Genomic DNA, 17,833 nt, shown 5'->3' on the forward strand with positions numbered 1-17,833 from the left:
ACAAAACTTTAATTCGTACCATTGGTTTAACTACTGGCCCCACCTCCTAAATATGCCACGTCATGCATGAAATACTGAAGAAACCTATTGAAACGCAAGCTTAATTACCTATTCATAATCTCACATTAGATTAGTAATTCAAAACGTGTTTATTAATTCAAAATCATTTATATTAGCATTGCAATTTTGCTCATATTGAAAATGTAAACAAAATGCTCCAGCTAGCTGCATGCAGCGCTCCTATCGGACACCAGTAGAACTTGGCTGCATTCACAAATTCAAACCATGATCAGTTTTCACCTTGTACAAATGATTTAATTTATTGATTATGGATCGACTGTACGTTTTAATCATATTTATTGAACGGCTACTCAGTCTTGCAATTATTACAAGTTTTTAATTACCCAACGTTTCGACACGGGGATTGTGTCCCCGTGTCGAAACGTCAGGTAAATAAAACACTCGTTGTAATAATTGCAAGACTGAGTAGCTGTTCAATAAATATAATGTTTTAATTTAAACTATTTAAAAATCGTGTCATGGAATGCGTCCTTTACGAACTTTTTGAAATTTTGCCACTGGTGCCATTGTGGTGCGAATTTGGCGCAAATTGAGGACATTTTTAATTCGCTCAATCTTACTATTCAAACAGTATGAACGCATGTTAAAATAAACTTAATCACGTCTAGTATACCCAAATATGCCATTCCTACTGTTATAGGTTCATTACCTGGCAATCAGATGGCAATTTCGACTGATTTTTTAATGCTTCAAACCATGATTGGATACCCTGTACTTATTTGAAAAGTATTAAACTCTGTTTCTGGTGCACTTTTCAATGCTGAGTTAGGGACCCGTAACGCTGGATAGACTGGGATGAGGTTCTGCCGCAGGAGTGGATGGAAGGTGTCGTGTGTCCCATCTACAAAAAGGGCGATAAGCTGGATTGTAGCAACTACCGCGCAATCACATTGCTGAACGCCGCCTACAAGGTACTCTCCCAAATTTTATGCCGTCGACTAACACCAATTGCAAGAGAGTTCGTGGGGCAGTACCAGGCGGGATTTATGGGTGAACGCTCTACCACAGACCAGGTGTTCGCCATACGTCAGGTATTGCAGAAATGCCGCGAATACAACGTGCCCACACATCATCTATTTATCGACTTCAAAGCCGCATATTATACAATCGATCGGGACCAGCTATGGCAGCTAATGCACGAAAACGGATTTCCGGATAAACTGATACGGTTGATCAAGGCGACGATGGATCGGGTGATGTGCGTAGTTCGAGTTTCAGGGGCATTATCGAGTCCCTTCGAAACCCGTAGAGGGTTACGGCAAGGTGATGGTCCTTCGTGTCTGCTATTCAACATCGCTTTGGAGGGAGTAATACGAAGGGCAGGGATTGACACGAGTGGTACGATTTTCACGAAGTCCGTCCAGTTATTTGGTTTCGCCGACGACATTGATATCATGGCACGTAACTTTGAGAGGATGGAGGAAGCCTACATCAGACTGAAAAGCGAAGCTAAACGGATTGGACTAGTCATCAACACGTCGAAGACGAAGTACATGATAGGAAGAGGCTCAAGAGAGGTCAATGTGAGCCACCCACCACGAGTTTCTATCGGTGGTGACGAAATCGAGGTGGTTGAAGAATTCGTGTACTTGGGCTCACTGGTGACCGCCGATAACGATACCAGCAGAGAAATTCGGAGACGCATAGTGGCTGGAAATCGTACGTACTTTGGACTCCGCAAGACGCTTCGATCGAATAGAGTTCGCCGCCGTACCAAACTGACTATCTACAAAACGCTTATAAGACCGGTAATTCTCTACGGACACGAGACCTGGACGATGCTCGTGGAGGATCAACGCGCACTGGGAGTTTTCGAAAGGAAAGTGTTGCGTACCATCTATGGTGGGTTGCAGATGGCGGACGGTACGTGGAGGCGGCGAATGAACCACGAATTGCATCAGCTGTTGGGAGAACCATCCATCGTTCACACCGCGAAAATCGGAAGACTGCGGTGGGCCGGGCACGTAGCCAGAATGTCGGACAGTAATCCGGTAAAAATGGTTCTCGACAACGATCCGACGGGAACAAAAAGGCGAGGTGCACAGCGGGCAAGGTGGATCGATCAGGTGGAGGACGACTTGCGGACCCTCCGCAGACTGCGTGGTTGGCGAAGTGCAGCCATGAACCGAGCTGAATGGAGAAGTCTTTTATGTGCAGCACAGGCCACTCCGGCCTTAGTCTGATGATAAATAAACGCTGGGTAGACACCTTAAGGTGGTGTGTTACGGGGTAAGATCTACCACGTTTACATTGCCAGCCACAGGCAAATCCGACCCAACGAATACCTTCCTCATTATCCAACTCCGTGGTACTTATGAGGGTGTCGCTAAGTCGGTGGCCTCTCGTTAAGTAAGTACCACATCAACACTTCCTTCCTCTCCCTAGTTACAGGAGTAGTAATCCTCATGCTTTTGTTATTTTTGTTTAAGACTGGAATCAAGGACCCTTTCTTGATTTCTGATAGCCTTCTAGATAAGGATCTCAAAAGTAAAACATGAGTATCACTAGTGTCCAATCTACGAATTACACCGTAACAATGCTAATGCTAATGCACTTTTCAATGCTTAGATAGATGAATTGCAACTAGCTGCGTCAAAGATGAAAATTAATGTTTATTAGGTTACGAGACGAGCCAGCCTTGGGCTGAAAGTCTCGCTAATAAAGACGTTAGAAAAAAAAGTTTATTAATGTTCGGGTGGAGACGCATGGTACCTCATTTGAACCAGGTCGGTAACAAGGAAGTACTTCTTGCAGCTTTTAAATTAGATGTGCCTCATGATATTGAGTTTTGTCTAAAACTATTGATCTGTATGGAAAAGATCGAAAGATTCGGTTACAGTTTGTGTAAAACAGTTTTTTCTGTTGTTTTCTCGAAATTGTTAAAAATGGATATAAGCAGTTTCTCAAACAGATGATTCAACTATTCAGTTATTTATTAACATTAGGAAACTAATAACGAACGCGTACTACTGGGAACAAAGTAAGAAATATTTAAACCTTGGCAGATCCGTGTCGAAAACGATCAACCGAACGCGAGATTTATTTTACTTATTTGCTTTTTTTTCTATCCACCTATCAAATGGCTGCAGCACAGAGAAACAGACGTCTCACTTAGAACAAAATGCAATCAAAATCATCGTCACGGAAGCATTATCGCCCAGTGCTAAATGCAGTGTGTGTGGCCAAACGGCAACCAGATGGCGGTAGTGTGCAAACGTCAAACACCAGCAAATCCGATGGAAGCGCCATCGGTGGCCGACTGACCACCTACAAAAATTTGAATCCTCCGTTAAAAAGGTGAACGATGGAACATGTGTTGAGTGAGACGTCTGTTTCTCTGTGGCTGCAGTGTTATGTGTGCACCGAGCCAATGATTTGTTGAGGGATATTCCACCTCATTGTCTATAACAGCGGTTCTCAACCTCGGGTACAATTACCCCTGGGGGTACCTTCGCTGGCCCTAGGGGGTACCTCGGATAAAAATGCGTAATGGCGGACGTATTAATTTCCAATTGAAACTTATTGTTAAAGTTTTGATAATTCTTTATTTTTTATTTCAAAACTTTTTCTTGTACATAATATGCATGGCGAATGGTAAATCAAAGCCAATTGAATCCTGCCCTCCTCAACCAGCACAGCGTATGAAGGGCTGCAGAACCAAAAATCAAACGGACAAAACGTCAAATGAACAAGCTTGGAAAATCTTCAATGCAATCTACCTGTTCTAAACAAAAGGTTGAATAATATGTTAGGTATATGCTTTTGAACTGAAATCTAAAGGTTCGGAAGCCTCCGTTTGAGAGGCATGAAGGTTTTTTAAGAAAAGCTCGGTTGCTTCGTTGCAAGAGGATTAGAAGCATCCATCTACACTTCTCGGAAGCTGTCTTCCAAGAAGCTCGAAGGCCTCCTTTCAAGAAGCCTTTTTTCAAAAGGTCTGCTTCCTAGAGGCCGGAGACCTCGTTTTAAAAGGGTCGGAAGCCTTCTTTTAGAAAAGCTTGGAAGCCTCCTTTCAAGAGGCTCGGAAGCCTCCTTTCAAGAGGCTCGGAAGCCTCCTTTCAAGAGGCTCGGAAGCCTCCTTTTAAGAGGATCGGGGAAGCCTCCCTTCAAAAAGCTAGGAATTCTACGTTCAAGAGGTTCAGAAGCGTCCTTTCAAGATGCTAAAGAAGCCTTATTTTAACATTTTAAGTGGCTCGAAAGCCGCCTTTCGAGAGGATCGAAAGTCTCTCTACAAGATGCTCAGAAGCCTCTTATCAAGAGGTGCGGAGGCCTTCTTTCAAGAGATTCAGAAGCTCCTTGCAAGAGGCTTAGAATTATACTTTCAAATGGCTTGGAAGCCTACTTCAAGAGGGGGTACCTCAATTAATGCGAAAGTTTGAAGGGGTACCTCTCAAGGAAAAGGTTGAGAACCGCTGGTCTATAAGACGGAGGGGCACTGGGGATTCGGCGAGAATTCACCTTAATCAAAGATGGTAGCCATGGCGTCCTGAAACAAATTAGTTATGATATAATTATACCAAACAAAAATCAAAGAAATATTCTGAAGCAAAAATTAGTTAGATAGTAGGGTTAAGGCAGGTATTTTCGTCTTTTCGTCATAGTCTCGAAAACCAATAAAGGAGACACTTTTTTGACAAACTCATTCGTATCAAATCTTAAGCTCAGGAGATACGTTCTGCTAAAGTGGAGCTCTAGCGAATGGATGTTGCTTTCGATGGTTTTAGCCCCTATGACGATGGACAGAAATACCTGCCGTGTCCCTAGGCACTATTCTAAAATTAAAATCTCAAATTCGTTATTTTTCGCCAAAATTCGACCTGCAGATTTTTTTTTGCAGCTACAGTCGACTCTCTACATCTCGATGTTCTATATCTCGATATCTCTCCCTATGTCGATGGTTTCCTCAGTCCCTTCAATCTTTATACATTTGGGGTTTCTACATCTCGATAACCTACCTATCTCGATGTGTTCTGATCAGTGGTTAACAGGGAATCATTTTTTCTGGAATGCGCATACGAAGCAAGCGACAAAGCTTTGTTTTTGTCGGAGAAAATAATGACAAAGATCCGAAACATTTTGTCAGCAACAAAAAAGAAGACAATCTTGTTGCTAACTTTTCATCCCGTTATTTTGCATTATTTCTAGAGAAAATTTCGGTTTTATGCTATCATAGTTTCTGCTTTTATGGAAATATTCGAGAATCGAACTATGATTACAAATCTAGCATCGTATTCTCGGAAATATCAGAGCATGTAAAGCAAATAATTCTTGTCATATTGTGTTCGTGTTCTGATAAAGGTTTGTCGCTAGGTGCGTTTGTCAGTAACAAACTCTGTTGATGACAAAGAGTATATTGTTAGGCGTTGCTCGAATATTGATTCCCTGGTTCTGATCATATTTAGTTCAGGATTCACTATCCTTATGTCGATATGTTCAAATTTTAAGGCTACTAGACCATCTTTGGACAATAACAAACACATCAACAACAGGAAACGACATTTATTTTGTTGTCGTTTTTCATAGCAACAAACTTTTTTTAGTTCTAGTGCCCATTTCAATTTTCCTTCCATTCCTCGATCTCTCCCTATCTAGATGGTCCCTTCAATATCGAGATGTGGAGAGGCGACTGTAGAATAGATACGTCTATCATTCTTCACGTTCTTATTTCAGTACAACAGTGCTAAATTGTTTAAGAATTAGGGTAAGACGGTATAATATGCCCCCCCCCCCCCTAAGGCAACTCCTCGATAACTTTTCACTATTTAACGCAATTTATGCAAACTTTGTGTTATTTGGTAGTCCAGGAAGTCGCAAATGCATTGCCCGTGAGTAGTCATGTAAACATATTACAGATAACACGTAAAAAATCTTTTTTGAAAAGTCGTGAAAAAATGAATTTCAAAAAGTGCCTGGGCAATACGCCCCACCTTAACCAAAGACGTTTCAAAGCCCTTCATTAGTATTTTATCAATCCCATAACAAAAAGGCTACAAATCCTTATGCGCTTGACATTAAAAAACCAACATAGGTCCATTTAAGCAGGTGTGAATTACATTTCAATATTTTCCATACAATTTGGAAGCAACTGCTGCAGGCTCGCTGCGCTTGTGTCCAGTTGGTAAGGGCATATCGTCCTGCCTACACTGGGGCGTTTTGGCCAGTGAAACATATTTTCGAAAATCGTTACATTTTTGAAGATGGAAGCAATTTTATATCATATTAATCACTGAGAAAAGTTTTTTGGTTGCCCAACACTCAGTTCCAGTGCAAGTTTTGCGAACAGTATGCCAGCGTCGCTCCAGAATGTTGAGCAAACAAATATTAAAAGTTACATCAAAACTGTAACTTTTTGTATTTTGCTAATATTTTCATAGTATAATACAAAAATACTTCCACATTCACATAGTAGGATGGGTTTACAAATACTTATGGGTACCAACTGATTTTGATCCTTAATTAGTTATAGTTTTCTAGAAATCAAAGGGGGGCGTTTTGGCCAGGTGGGGCGCATTATACCGTCTTACCCTACCTTTTGAGTAATAGCCCTGCTAAGTTGAGTTTTTGTAAAAAAAAGTTTTATACAATTGTGGTATAATGGTACAATAATCTTGAATTGGGCTTCATATCTATTAGTTTTTTAAAGACAAACCTCCCGGAATCCAAAACCGAATTCACTCGCGTTTTCAAGGGCACACCACTCAAAACGAACGTAACGCACAACTGTCATTTTTATTATTTCACGCATGCTGCGATGCTTCCGTTTTGAGTGGTGTGCTCTTGAATAGATTTGAATTTGGATTCTGGGAGGCTTATCCTTAACATAGGCTTGAACTTATTTTCTTGTTGTCTTGTACCATGGTAACAAAGGTCTGTCCTTAGTTATGTAACAAACGAAGACTTTATCTTCTTAATTATGATTGGCTTGATTCATTACATTATCTTCGATTTCAAGTCACACATTGTCGAAACGTCTTTTCTGATTTAGCAAACGTAGATTTAGGGTCTGTCCAAGGGGCAACTAACTCTAAACTTTGCGATAGTATTACTTATTGTCCGGCAATAGTATTTCGTGATATTTCTAGTATCCATGATTTCCTTCAAAGAAAGATACGGTTGCTAGCTCGGTTGTTATGGCGTTTGCCAGTTATTTGTTAAAACACAGTGCTCCCCCGTTTTGTAAACATCTGATTCAGGGATGCCAGATACAATTTTTAAATGTTTGTGTTAATCTTAGTAAAATGTCTAAATTTGTCTGTATGGGGCTTCAGAGGTTGAGGTATACTGGAAATAGAAAATTACTCAAAACCATACATTTTTGATATCATCGAATATCAAGGCTTCAATAATCTGAAATTCGAAATAAGTTTTCGTTCCACGAAATAATTAATAATGTATAATACAAATAATTGTAATTCATTTAGTTTCCGTTAGCGATTTTCCACCTGAGATTCAGCGGCCACTCTCTATCTTTGGAAATGGAAATGGAGTAATGGAAAATCATCAGGTTTCGATATGGTTGATTATTCCATCATCAAAAACTTTCCCAACTCCGCCAAAACCTTGCTCTGGGGTTGATCAACCACGCTTGGTCTGATCGAATTTTTCCGGATGGATGGCGGAAAAGCCTCGTTGTACCCATCCACAAAAACCACATTTCCTCTCCAGATGTCACAATGTACCGGTCTATTTGTCTGACAAGAGATGTCTTCAAAGCCGTGGAATGATTTGCAATCCTGTTAATGTTAATCAGCGGCTGTAAATTAAAAGTCGATAATAGGTTCGGCTTTCGCTAACAAGCGTTCCGCCCGGAATACGACACGGGCACATACTTCGCATATCTAGAAGATGTACTACACAACGCCTACAACGACGACAAGCACGCGGAACTAGAACATTTCCAAGGCATTCATCAGGACTTCTAACAGTGGCAAGAATGGGGATTTTCCGGCAACCTCTTTGCTTTTGTCCGGAACTTGGTAGACTCTGACAACCAGCAAATGCGTTCGAGGACACTTCCTCATTCCGCTGGTTGGGTGACTAACCCATTTCCATCAACGAGATTTTGGAAGTTCTCGAAGTCTTCATGGATCGGAGACTCTCGTTCCTTTCGCACTTCCGCGAACTCAAAATAAATTGTCGGACCAGAGACAACGTGGTTCGGACCTTGTCTCATCCTCATCGAAACAACAACAGGAGGTCCTTCAATTCCTACGTTCGAGCCGCCTCAGAATTGTTACTCGCAACACCAGCCGAGTCTACCTGTGCCGAGGCTGGCATTCTGCATTTTTGCCACCGTGCGCTGGCGGCCATCTGCCACTAGCCGGCTCGTTCGCCGCAGCCACTGCTGGAAAATACACACTATGGCCTGCGGCGAATATAAATAGTTTGCTATTTCCGCAGGGGTGACAATTCCGTGGCTCTTAGAAGGTCGGTGGTTGAGCCACATATATTTCCACAACTATGAGCACAGGTTTACGGATGGGTGGAGTCGGTATTGGGGTCACTGGGACCGGTTTCACTATCTCGGACCGCCCCCAGATAGGGTAAAATGCCCAATAGTGGACCCCCTAGTAGCGGAATTTTGCTCTTCCTGCCATAAGGCTTAAAAATTTTCAACATATTAACTCTGCTTGATATCTAACAACAAGCTCTGCATCCCCTCTTCACGATACATACATAAAACACCCATATACACGATATTATTCGTTGAAATTAACATTTTAAAGTCTAACTGAATTTGCCCTATAGTAGACCCCTGAGGGTCCATAATAGGAAATTGCTTCCCTATCGTCGACACTTCCTCTGCTTTTCATGTCCCGTTTCGGGACGTTCTTCTTCCCTATTATGGACCCCCCAAAATATTCCTATAATGGACACTCTCGTGTTTATTTTTTATAGAATTGTAAAAAATCATCTAATTTTACTTTCCATAGCATTTCCAATGCGTGTAATCAAAGCATAGGACTGTAAGGTAGGTTCTCCCGATAGAATTTCATAGCAAAATTTTGACATTGTGCAGTAATAATGCAAAAATGGCTGGAGGGTCCACTATTGGTTGGGGGTCCACTATTGGACACTTTACCCTATATACCGCATTTTTTCGGCGGAAGGCGCCGTCATCTACCCGTCCAGGGAACACATCCTCGTACTTGTAGACTCTGCCAGCGCTATCTCCACATTCCAGAGTGATAAGCCTAAGCACAACAGGGTCCAAAGCATCTTAGCGAACATGTTCTCGAAGACGACCTTCCCTTGGATCCTGCTTTGGTTTTCCTCCAAAGATAACAAATGTCGTTAAAAGTCTGTAACATCAATCAAAAGTCTGTATAATGTCTGTAATCTGGATGATGTCTGTATGCAAGATCAAAAGTCTGTATAAATACAGACATGTCTGTATATCTGGCATCCCTGATCTGATTTCTACTATCTACAGATTCTAGACAACTTTCAAACTGCATTTTATACTCCTTATATTATCAAACCAAAACAGGAGCCTCAGAGATTGTCCAAAAAGTATTAGTAATAGAAATAGTTGTTCAGATTTTTTAGAATGTAAATGAGACAGAAATTATGTGTTGCCTAATACGGGGTGGACTTTGTTGACTGTGTGGCGTTGTGTTTCATGCTTTCCCAACCAGGGCTCTTCGATCAGTTTGCCATAGATACGACGTAGTTTTTCGCTAGTATTTGTCAGTATTTCTGGATACTGTCGAAAGTTTAGAGTTGGTTACCCCTTGGGTCTGTCTCATTTGGAGAATTAAACTTAAAAGTGACAGTTCGAAAATTAACAAATAACCCGGTCATAAGAATGGCTGGTGCTACCCAGCAATTCCAATAAGACATCGATGGAAAATGATTCGATATCTGTCAAAAGTAATCATGCTCTGCAAGCAGGGTTATTCGATAATTATTGAGATGTCACTTTTAAGTTTAATTTCAGTTTAATTATCCAAATGAGACAGAGCCTTAATTGTTATATAAGCCATTTTACGAGACAGGTTCGAACAGCTGATCGAAATTTTGAGTGGACGGCTCGGTCTTTGTTTTGGTAAATTTGAATGCAAACCATCATCATTTCGTCATCATCATCATCATTTCATTCCATTTTCGCAAATGTTCCTTGTAAAATGTAAATATTAGTGTTAGGTCTCCTGTCATTTGAGCTTTTTATAAAATGGCTTATTGTCGAATCTGCAATGGATCAATCAAGGTAACTCATTTTGCACTCACCGCATCAAAACAACGGCGGCACTCACGGAGATTTGTGAATACACATTTTATGTGTTGTAATCTTCAGAAGTTATATGAAGCTGTCAAAAAAGTGGGGGATTTGAAAAACTGCTGAATGGGTGGAAAATACCCACCTTTAGACAGCTCTGTGTTGTGCGAAGCATTGGTGTTTTCCACTCGCTTATGGTTGAGAAAATACTTGGCAGTTTTTTGAAAACAATTTGTGTCGTTTGAATACAGAAGTCAATAATAAGGGCTATAGGCCTTTTCACGAGACGCTTAAAATCAGCTGATTTTATCGTCAATTGACAGTTATTCTATGAAAGTGACAGCTTTGGGTTTGCGCGGCATATTCTGCGATTGTAAACAAGTTCAGTCTCGGGAGTATCACATGAAAAGGCCTATTTGTTGAAAAAAAAAAGTATTTATCAAGTGTTTATTTTTACCACAATGTTATCCTGGATCTGCCGCTTTTGTCAAGTTTGAAGGTAAGTGTTTTTGATTCTACCAGTTGTTACCAAATATCCCTGACTTCAAAGGCATTAATTTTGTGTTTCCCATATAGATTATCACCGTCCCGAAATTGTTTTATCCAATGACGGCTGGACTTGAGGAAATGAGAATATCCATCCAGAAGGACTTGAGAAGCAGTTTTAGTTAAAAAGAAATCAAATAGCTAGTTTGAAGTTATAATATGTATATTTTATTATGGAGAGCAATAAATAAATTACGTGTTGTGTTATAAAATTTAAATATTTTGTTTCAATATTAGTTTATTACCAAATCCTCTGAACCGCTAAATTATTTGGCCTAATGGGTATTTTTCACCCATCTGGACAAATTTTGTTTTTGGGAAAGTGGGTGAAAAGTAAACATCACTTTTGACGTACAAGCCTCGTGCCCACAAATGGGTAAAGGCACTTTACCCATCTTATGGGTTAGTCCACTTATTTCCAAGATGGGTGAAAAAACACCCACTTTTGGGTTTTCCCATTTCTCCGTGCTGTATACGCGTATTTCTATTCGTGTTGTTTTGACAGAACATGTCTACGGTGGCTCGATCTGTTCGTTTCATAGCGGCAGTTTTTGCTTATTGATTGATCCATTCACTTTCCCTGTCTGAAGATGCTGTTGGTTGACTCAGGTGAGCTGTCAGCTAAATCAAATTGGCGTTTGTGTTTAACAGCTTGTTGCATTTGAATAGATATAATATGTTCAACAATATATAAATATAACGCTTTATAAAAGGAAAACAAGCACACACTGTCAATATAGCATTAACAGTCTGTAATTATAAATACATTATTTTTCTCATGAACAGATTGATTTAAATTTACATTTCTTACCCAGTACCAATAAAATCGGATCGATTTCTCAATTCAGCAGGGAATGATAGTAAATGAAACCGACACACTCGGTTCGAATGGGTTACAGTGACCGAAATAGCACCAAACGTGTCTTGGCAAAACAAACCAACCAGTGGCATTTTGTGTCACAAACTGTTTACGATTGATTGAGCATCGATACTAGTCCAACACTATAATAGACATCCTTAAATTACGAATTGCCAAATGATTTTATAGATCGATGCTGCGAAACTAATAATAACACTGCAAAAATAAATAACACTTGATAATATAAATGCTTTGAGTATTCATGTGTTTCTTGAGCTAGGTAAGACCCTTGAAATAGAAAGCGTCTTCATCGTGTTATCCATGTGACCTGCATCAGTCTTTGGCAGATCAAGGTGAAGTGTGGATCAATAAATACACAGAATTAGCAGCTGTCGGTTCTGCTACAGACGAGAGGAAGATATTTCGACAAACTCAAAAAATAATATTCATATTCCTAGTGAAAACGACGCCAAAATCGGTGCAGTACGACAACGCAAAGCCGTTGAGATTGAGAATAAAAAAAAGGCAAAAAGAAGTGTCATCCTACAGTCACATAACATGGCACGGTGCCTTCGTTTGTTACATAACGCCAATTTAGAACGAAACTGGCAGCAGTCAAGTGGGGGAAAGTGTGAATATTCGGATTTTCCTGTCGACAAATGATTTTATTGGGTCGAACAAATTTTCCAGTCAATAAAAATGAGACGTGATGCCGTGATGATGCGTGGGGTTTCATACATTCTCAACGTTAAGTTAATTGCCAACAGTTAAAAATATAAACTTTGAAATTATGGCAGCCAGAAGCAGCCTATGCAAATTTACAAAATCTAGTTTCAGAAAATTTGAACCAAACAAAAGATTGATATAATCTGCTGGAATGAATTTTTGCATTGCAAAATGTAAAAATTAATGGTTTCAACTTTGATGTCTAACTTTATTCCTTGAAGCTAATGGATTGTAATTTCGGTTCACGTACACGGTCGATGACTTATAATAGTAATAACAGTTTGCTAGGACAATACCAATAATTTTTTTTTAATTTGTAGTGATCCCATGATTTTTTTTACATTCACCAACATTTGAAAAGGGCGTAACATCAAAAGTTTATTTCTTCTTTGTCCACATATATAGCTATATATGAAGATGAAGAATCAGAAGGAACTATTTTTGGCTCACTTGTCATAAGACGAGTTAATACAATCCCATTGAATTCCACCACTTAACCACTTAACCACTTTAAGTGGTGGAATTCAATGGGATTGTATTAACTCGTCTTATGACAAGTGAAGACATTCCACTAAAAAGCTCAAAATAATTTTCTAATCAATATTTTTGGCTGTTACGCCCTGTTCAATTGTTGGCCTAGAATTTCCCATCACTGCCTTGTAATGACTATTGATATCTGGGAATAAGTAACTAGCATGACTTTTGAAACCGTCGTAACTTTTTCTGAATTTCCTCAGAACTTTTATTTGGAAAAATCTTTTATACGTCTATGGTCGAATCTTGTGAATTTCCATAAGAAAGTATTCCGAAATAAATCGGGAGATTCATCAAACCTTAATTTAAACTTCTACAAAAAAATTTCGAAGGAAATTCTTTATAATACCTACAGAAAATTCTTTCATTTTTTTGAATTTTCAAGAGAAATGCCGCACAGTATAAAAATGTTACAGCATATATGATGTAACAAAAAGGCTCCGTTCGATTCGACTCATTTTTCCATCAATTTTTAAAATTACAGGTCGTCGTTACTATGGAGCTTGTATTCAATATTGTATAGAAGAAAAAGTTGGAAGTAAAATTAAAGGCTTTAGAACACAAAAATATGAGTTCAAATATTTCCATAGCGTGTAATTTTCATAATTTTTAACTGTGCACATTAATATCAATTTTTTTTATTTATAAATGGCAAAAACGCGAACTAGGTGTCTATTTGGATTTCTGAATATTCAGAATGTCTTCACTTGTCATTACCACTTGATTGTACTTTGACAGATACGTATTTCGACCTCAACAATAAGGTCGTATTCAGTGTCTCGTACTTGACTCGACTTAAGTCGAGTAAGTCGAGTCAAGTACGAGACACTGAAGACGACCTTACTGTTGAGGTCGAAATACGTATCTTTCAAGGTACAATCAAGTGATGGAACTAAATGGGAAGGTACAAACTCGTCTTATGACGACCTCAAATTCAAATTATTACAACTTTTTAATATTTAACCAATTTCGGGTTTTTGGGATGTTTCGGAAGAAAATTGAATCATCTTTCAGAACGTTGCCTAAGATTGACCATAGCGCAGGTACATCACGGGGAGAGGTTTTCGTAAAAAAGGGTACACAATAGGGTGTCCCAAAAAAAATCGATGTTCGAAAAGTCATGGTGCTCAACCCTGAAATGAAAGATATACCTGTCTGGATAATTATTGTAGAACAAACCGAATTTCTAAAAAATCGTTTAGAGGTCGCGCCAGATCGATTTTTGAAAAATGAATATTGGGTCCCTTCACACGTTTTTAGGGTCACCCATTCGTTTTATATTTTTTTTATTTTTCTGTGGATCTTTGCCAATATTCTCCATGAATTATCTCTTTATTAGTTTTGATTCAATAATAGGATGCTTTTCACGGTATACAAAAAACAAGGCAGGCTCAGCACGTATGTAAAAGTTCAGTTTGAATGTAAACATGTGTCGTCACTACTATCTTCGCACAAGCTGAACTGAGACGATGCTCTACGGTTTCAGCATGCTTACTTTTGTACTCTAACATGTGGCATTAAAATATGCGTCACTCTTGACTGTAAACACTCTTCTGACTGTAAACACGTATAATACTAAAAACTAATTCATGGAAAATATGGGCAAAGATCCACAGAAAAATAAAAAAATATAAAACGAATGGGTGACCCTGAAAAAAAATTGTGAAAGGACCCAATATTTAATTTTTGACCATTTTTCAAAAATCGATCTGGCGCGACCTCTAAACGATTTTTCTAGAAATTCGGTTTGTTCTACAAAAATTATCCAGACAGGTATATCTTTCATTTTAGGGTTGAGCACCATGACTTTTCGAACATCGATTTTTTTGGGACACCCTAGTACACAATCAATTAATTTTGAAGTTTATGTTACAAAAAGTTGTGCAAGATAGCGTGTGCTTTGGCATGATGCATTGCTTAGCTTAGAATTCTACCGCTAGGTGGTGTACAGACCCCATTCGATTTTGACAACATTCAGTTTTGGCAACATTTAATTTTGGCAACATTTTTTTTTATTGCTTATAAACTACGTAAATCTCATAGACCATAGTCCTTGTAAAAAAAACAGAACCAATGATAGAAAAATCGTAAAAAATCGAGTAAATATTTTATTTAAGGAAAACGCTCAAATTCCAAAAATCTCGTTAAAAAAATTGGTTAAAATTGTTTGAAACCATCGTAAACAAATTGTATAAACATCGCTTATTTTTTTTTTTAATGTGAACGCTTGGCTTTCCAAATCCGTGTAAAACTGTGTGTCTAGTGTTACAATAAGTGATGAAGTGTAAAATACCATGAGAAAACAAAAACCATTCGATTTTGGCTACATCAATGTTCAAAACGTGTTGCTAAAATCGAATGGGATCTGTATATAATCATCATTTAAGACTTTATGAGATATTCCAATATATGGGATATTCTACATTGTACATTGGAATTTTAAATATAGGCGGTACTTCTGTGCTTGCTATGTTCTTGTAGGTGTCAAATATTGCAAAAGCCTGAGATCCTTAGTACCTACGCTCAAGTAGGTATTCGGCAAAGGATGTTCAGGATGTCCAGGACTATAAAGCGGTGCGCAGTATAAGGGGCCGTCCAGAAACCACGTGGTCATATATGGGGGGAGGGGGGGTTTGGAAAATGACCACGATAAGCCACATGGGGGGAGGGGGGGTGTTGCTCTCGAACCACGTGGCTTTTTTTACACGAAAAACTTTTGGTGAATAACAATAGCGGTGTAAAAAATACAAATCATTAAAATTTTATGATTTAATCATTAAACGCAAAGCGCTTCTTAGGCCTATGCCCACGTAGCGTCTTTTCAAATCAACGTTAAAAAGACGCAGGTGTGCATCAAGAAAAACCGGTAACGCAGCGTCGGTCGTAACGACGATGCATATCTGCGCTATTTGACCATCTAAGCCTTAGATCCTTTTCCCATAAAAAAAATAAACGAAAAAACAGGTTGCGATTCAGTCTCGATTTCCACAACAAAAATTTGGAAAGGAAAAATGGTAAAATATAAAAAAAAAATCCGCCGCACCACGCCACCGCCGCAGATGTTTTTTGGCATCACGCCGCCTACACTTTTGCATCAGCGGACTGCAGCTACAAATTTTAAAAATATTCATGTTTTTACAATAATCCAAGAAAAAACTTCAAAAGAATTTCTTGTGGATATTCAGGAAATATCCAGTAAAGAAATTTCCTGTAAAAACTTTGACATTACTTCATATAATCCTGCTAAAGTGCTGGCATTCAGAACGATTTTTGAACAATTTTCACTGAAAAATTTTGCTTGGTAATTTTGCTACAAATTGTTAATGAAAAAAAAACATCTCCAGTGTAAATTGCGAAAAAATTTCCTTAAAACTCCGAAAAAAATTCCATGTGAATCCTGTCTGAAAATTCAAAACAGTCCCGTGGGAAATACATATAATTTTTGGTGGAAAAAAATGTTCAAATTGTATGTATATTTTTTTTTACATTCTAATGAAACTTTCTACGACAAGTTCTTTTGAATCTTCACCAGAAATTCTTCTTTATTTCCAAAAAAAGTTTTTCGAACATTTTAAGGAGTGCACTTCAAAATGTTCAGTCTCCAGTTAGCTTTGCGAGCAAAGGCGTAGGGTTGCCAACTCGGAGATGACGAGTTCGATTCTCGTTCCTGTCTAGGATGTGTTCGGGTGGGAAACATTCTCGACATCCTAGGTATAGTGTATCCATCGTACTAGCTACTAGCAACTAACTACAGATATATAATCGTGCAATGGCTGGCATATAAAAGCTTTCAATTTATAACTAAGGAAATGCTAATAGAATATACTAAGTTGAAAAGCAGACCAACCAGTTGGCATATGGAGCCATAGAAGAAGACTTCTATATTTTTCAATAAAAACTCTTTTGAATTTCCGAAAGATATTAAACAGCCAATGCCACATGGAACACTGATATTTCCGTTGATTTTTTGTTTTCGGATTTTTTTTCAAATTTTTGTAATTTGTAGGTTCAGCTAAACATTGCTTCAAATCTTTACCATGCAAAGATGCACAGGAAATGATTTAGAAATTTTAAGGAATTTTCACATCAGAAAATGTTTAAAATTTTGATTTAATTTTTCAAAGAATTCCTTCAAAAATACAATTTTTTCGTTAGTTTCACTTATAAAAACATCGGAATTTCCTCGGGAAATTCATTATTGGTGTTTCAGGTGAACTTTTTTCGATTTTCTACTGGAAAATCTTAGGAATTTCCATCGGAAATATTTTGGCATATTCCGAATAGTTTGTTTTGGAAATTAAAAAAACTGCTGAAAATGTCTAAGAATTTCTTTTGAAAAACGAAAAAAATTTCCATTGGAAATTCAGAAGAATTTCCTTTGAAGATTCATTAAAGTTGCCCAGGATTTTGAAAAAAAAAATCTTCAAAAATATGACCACGTGGTTTCTGGATGGCCAATGAATAATTTCTTCGAAGGGTGGTGCTAGTGAAGAATTACAATAATTGTTCGATCAATCAATGAATTATTGAGTGTATTGTTCCTTGTAAGATCTGTAGTATTATTGTGCGTTGTAGTTTTAGCAAACAAACTAGTCATGCAAGGAACATGCGTTCACAGTATGTTCTTGCTCATCCAAGAAATCCCTGGAGTTATGGCCTTTCTGTCTACCCGCCAGTTCCGCCAGTGGTACAAGCTCTTATTGATACTCGATACTTATTTCTCGGATTCATGACAAGAGTTTGCAGGATGTTGGATCAGGATCATGCTTCTTAGGAATCCCGCTACGTCATTTCCGCTCCTTGTTACTTTGTCCAAACCATGTTTTGGAACTTGGACGCGTCTGTAAGCATGACCATTATTGGTTTTTGTA

General features: G+C 38.5%; 1 protein-coding gene across 2 annotated transcripts in view; it reads left to right on the forward strand.

The window, feature by feature from the left end:
• Window positions 1–17,833, forward strand: part of LOC134210995 (paramyosin, long form) — an 80,317-nt gene that overhangs the window by 40,013 nt on the left and 22,471 nt on the right. The window contains exon 1 of one of the 2 annotated variants that reach the window (XM_062687497.1): window positions 12,041–12,180. The exons of the other annotated variant lie outside the window; for it this stretch is intronic. The gene's annotated coding sequence lies outside the window, so the exon portion shown is untranslated. Of the gene's footprint in view, window positions 1–12,040; window positions 12,181–17,833 lie in introns of those variants that run through there. 2 annotated transcript variants of the gene reach the window in all.

The sequence above is a fragment of the Armigeres subalbatus genome, chromosome 2 (genome assembly GCF_024139115.2).
Source record: "Armigeres subalbatus isolate Guangzhou_Male chromosome 2, GZ_Asu_2, whole genome shotgun sequence".
Taxonomy (NCBI): Eukaryota; Metazoa; Arthropoda; class Insecta; order Diptera; family Culicidae; genus Armigeres; species Armigeres subalbatus.